We start from the raw sequence: 4,729 nt of genomic DNA, 5'->3' as shown, positions 1-4,729 counted from the left end.
TCACAGCCAGCTATTATGAGGACTCCTCAGCACTGAAGCCCAGTGTGAGGCTGGGACCCTTGCTCCTCAAGCAGGACCTCTGCAGCCAAGATATCTTTCCCAATTCTCAATCACCCAGTGTGTGGGACCACCCGGTGTGGGACGAGCCCATTTCATATCTCTACCCCTCCTACTGGTCTCCATTTGGCTTCTTTATATCCTTAGTTATAGGAGTTCCATTCAGCTAGTCTACAGGTGGTTCTCCAGACTGATTGTTCAATAATTTAGTTGTAATTTTGATGTGGTTATGGCAGGAGGTGAGCACAGCAATTACTTACTCTACCATATTGACTAGAAACCTCCAAAAATTATATGACTATCTTCACAGATGCTTTTCATTTAAAGGAAGCACTTTACAACTTCTCTTTGGCATATCTGAATTGCCGGTATTACTCTCTTGTGCATTGGGGGCATTATTAAGTAAAATAAGAGTTACCTGAATGTTAGCATTTCAGTACCACCAGTCATTCTGATAACCCAGACAGCTACTAAGTGACTAACCTGATTTATGATTTTACAGTCTCACTCTAGCTACTATGTAGAAGATGAACTGTCCATCAAGAAGGAAGGGAGGAAGCTAGTAAGTCATTGGAGTCCAGATAAGAGATGCTAGTACCTTTGACTAAGTTTGTGGCAATGTGAATTATAAAAGATCAGATTTGGGATTTATTTTTGAAGCCAATAGGCCACATTAATGGCCTGGCAACACATGGAATGGAAGGGAGAAAACAAGAATGACATCTGCTTTTGGGGCCTAAGCAACCACATGGTTGGTGATACAAATTGAGATGGGAAAGGTTGATGGTAAGGGAAATGAAGGGTGATACAGATTAGTAGCTAATATTAGTTAGAATACAGGTTAATTTGCTAGAACAGACTGCAGTGGCGCAATCCAGATAGACAACTCTCTTTCATGTCACGGTTCAAGAATATAAACAGTCTAGGGCTGAAATGCTTGCTTCAGATATTCATAACTTAGACTATCTTGTTGCTCCACTGACCCCTAGAAGAGTGCTGCTCAAACTGTTTGTCTTTGGACCACCCAATGTTCTCTGCATGTTCGAAGATAGTTCACTACAACACCCATTAAGTCAGTGTTATAGCCAGAGGGGTAAAGGAAAGGAAACATTTGAGGGCTTGCCTCTTTATGTAAGAGTTTATCCTGGAAGTTGTACATATCCCTTCCATTCATATCCCCTTAGCCAGAACTGTGCCATAGGACGATACCTAAAGGAAGCTAGACAATGTAGGCTTCATTCTGGGAAATATCCTCCCAGCTAAAATATTACTAAATAGAATTAGGGGTCAGCTGCAGTCACTGTCACAGAAGAAAAATAATACTTCAGTGTTGGCTATGATGATTTTGAGATGCCTACTAGACATCCAAGTGGAGCTCTTGAGTAGGTAATTGAATAGATATGTAGGGAACTAAGATTCCATCATAAAGGGAGATATAAATTTAAAGCAAACAATATAGATAGTATTTGAATCTTTGGGACTGGATAAGATCATTTAAAGAGACAGTAAAGACAAAGAAGAGAAGAAAACCCAGGAATAGGACCTGGGGTACTGCAATAGTTAGACCTCTGGTTGAGAGAGAGGAAACAACAGAGTAGACTGAGAAAGGAAAATCCAGTGAACGAAGAAAACCAGGTGACAGCTCAGTGGGGTCAAATTGTACTGATAAACTAGGGACAGAGAAATGAACATTTTGGCAGAAAGGATTCACTGGTGAACTTGATAAAATATATTTTGGTGGAGTGATGTGGAAGAAAACTCAGCTGGAGTAGTTAAAGTAGGGTAAAGAAGGAGGGCCAAAGTATAAGCAACTCTTTAGAGGAATTTTACAATGAACGGGAACAGAAAAATGGGCCAGTAACTTGAGTGGGATATGGGTCTAGGGTAAGAGGGAGTGGTTCTTATTGTTGTTATTTTATTGAGGTAGAAGATAAGAGTATCTACAGAATTATCAGGAGATACCCATAGAACCCCCTCCATTTCCCCATAGTGATATTACCCCTTTGTTGGTGTCAGCAGCACTATCATTTTGTTTGAGAGGAAGACCCACTGAGATCTACGTGTTTTTGCCAAGGTTCCCTCAAGCTTACCTTTCTACTCTCTTCCTACACTCATGGCCTTGCTGTAATAACTGGCCTTAGAGACTATTGCGATTAATCCTGTCATGTCCTATACCCATTTATTATCAGCATCCACTAGAAATCCAAGACTCCCAGGTTATTGCTCAACCATCTGCTTAAGCTGATTCAATCTCTCACCCTTCCTCATGTCCTGAACTTCCTAAACTCAAGGAATACTATCATCAGCAAAAGCACAATCTTCAATCTTTTCTCTGCATACCCACTCATTTCGCCAAAACCTGGCATCTTCTTAAGAGCACTGACTTTCCCATTGCCCTCTCAAATGGGAGCTGTTTTTTCCAGACCCTATAACCAAAGAATGTCAATACAGAGTGAGCTTTTCCCCAGTTTCTCATTTTGGCTGCCAGGCTATCCCTCTTTCCTCCCTTAAATTCTCTAACTCTTTGAATGCTCATGCTGACAGAGTATTCCACGTGATACCCTATTTTTTGCAGTCATTCATAGACATCTAGATTAATCCTCATTTCTTGAAGATTTTAGCACTGGACTTTCTGCCAGTTTTTTCAGCACTCTTCCTATCATGATTCTTGGTGATATCAGTATCCATGTAGATAATCTTTACAATACTCAGTCCCCTGACATCTCCTTCAATGATCTTATTTTCCACACAACTGCAGACATCCACTCCCATTGGCCTATCCTAGACCTATAGTTTCTACCTTTATTGCTTGTATATTCCTAAAAAAATTCTGAAAAACTATATACTGTCTTGTACCTTTTTTCCTTTTAAGAACTGCAATGCAAAGAATCTTAATGCTCTCCGTTAACAAAGGTTCATAAGTGTCTCTCCCACTTCAATAACTTGCTCAACTAACTATACTGTTGGTGTCATTTAATTTCCTTTAGAAGCTCAATTATCACAACTTGAGGAAGCATCCTGACCTATTATGTTAAATACTCCTATTGTATACTTTTATAAGACTATGTTTCTCCCCTTAATAAAGTCGTAATTTTACATTTGTCTGTGTGATTGATGTTTCCCCATAGAGTAAAATTTACAAAGGAAGAAAATGTGATTTTCTTAACTCACAATTATATTCCTGGTGACTAGCACAATCCTATCATGTAGTAAACACTTGGAGGAAATACTGAATGAATAAATGAATGAATAGTTTTAAACTGTAAAAGGAACCTGTTTATAAATTGAAATCCTACATGAAAATTGACATATAAAGCAGATAACAGTAGAACCGCTCTGAATTGGAGAAGGGAGGCAGATGTAGGAGGCCCAGAGCCCTGCCTGTTTCAACCTCCTACACATTCTCTTCCCAAGAAACCTAGAGCTCCATGAAATGGAATTTGAAAATAATTGACCTACATCAAGAAGTTCTTAAACTTTTTGTTCTCAAGACTCCTTTACACAGTTAAAATATAAAGACTCCAAAAAGTTTTTTCATGTTGATTATACCTATTGGTATAATATTAGAAATGAAAACTGATAAAGTATGAAAAATACATCAGTTCCTTTAAAGTGGCTAATAAGTCTATTACATGTTAACATAGTGTATTTTAATAAAAATCACTATAATTCCAAATAAAAAATCAGAAGATTGTATTGCTTGACATTTTTGTAAATCTGTAATATCTGAATTCATTGTTACAATGTCATATGTCAAAGAGCCTCTGGAAAATTCCACTGTATGCTTAATGACAGAATGAATAAAGCAAGTAACAGTAGTTTTATCAGCACATTTTGAGAACTACTGTAATAGATCCAAAGGTCCATTCTAGCTAGTATTGATATTCTTATTTAATTTCTGAGATGTTTTGAAGATTGAGTATTACCAAAATACTAACAAAGAATGTGAAGTGAATAATAGGCAGAAAAATGTTGAATTAAAAAAAAGGGAAAACTAATAGAAGAGTGGTTTTTATTAGAAAGCCAATTTTAATAGGTAACAAATCCATGTATAGCCAAGTTCAAAAAGATACCTCTATTGTAGTATGTCACATGCATTGCAATTACTTGTTCATTCATTTTGCGTCTTTGGTCTCTAGAATGTCTAACACTAAATATTTGATGGATGAATTTAACCGCCTACATACCCTATCACACTTTCTATAAATCACAGCAAACTATTTAATAAACATTCAGCAGCTTTTTAGAAGTCATGATCCTATCAAGAAAACCATCATCATCTATGTGGTATTTTATTGTCTTTATAAACTCCCAATCACTTTCCTCATGACGCATTTAAAAATGATCATTGACTTCAAGTAGATTATGTCATCTGACGTAATTCTTAATGAGGGAAACCAAAAGTCGTGACTTTTTTTCTTCTTAGATTTGAGGTTTAAGATGAACTTCAAGTAGGAAAACAGGAACGAACTGCTCTCCATATAAAAAGTGGGCATTTGTTAATTTTACCCTCCCTCATATACAGCACTTACATGCTGCATACTTTGCTAAATATCATGCACGGGCATCTCAGATCCCTAATTTGGCAGGAGTAATATCTCTGGAAAGTATCTCTGGAGGGCGTGGATGTCCTGCTTCTCCTCCCAGGGATCAGGGCGGGGGCACTAACTGG

The sequence above is a fragment of the Pteropus medius genome, unplaced genomic scaffold, assembly GCF_902729225.1.
Source record: "Pteropus medius unplaced genomic scaffold, Ma_sr-lr_union100, whole genome shotgun sequence".
Taxonomy (NCBI): domain Eukaryota; kingdom Metazoa; phylum Chordata; class Mammalia; order Chiroptera; family Pteropodidae; genus Pteropus; species Pteropus medius.
This window is presented reverse-complemented; position numbering follows the sequence as displayed.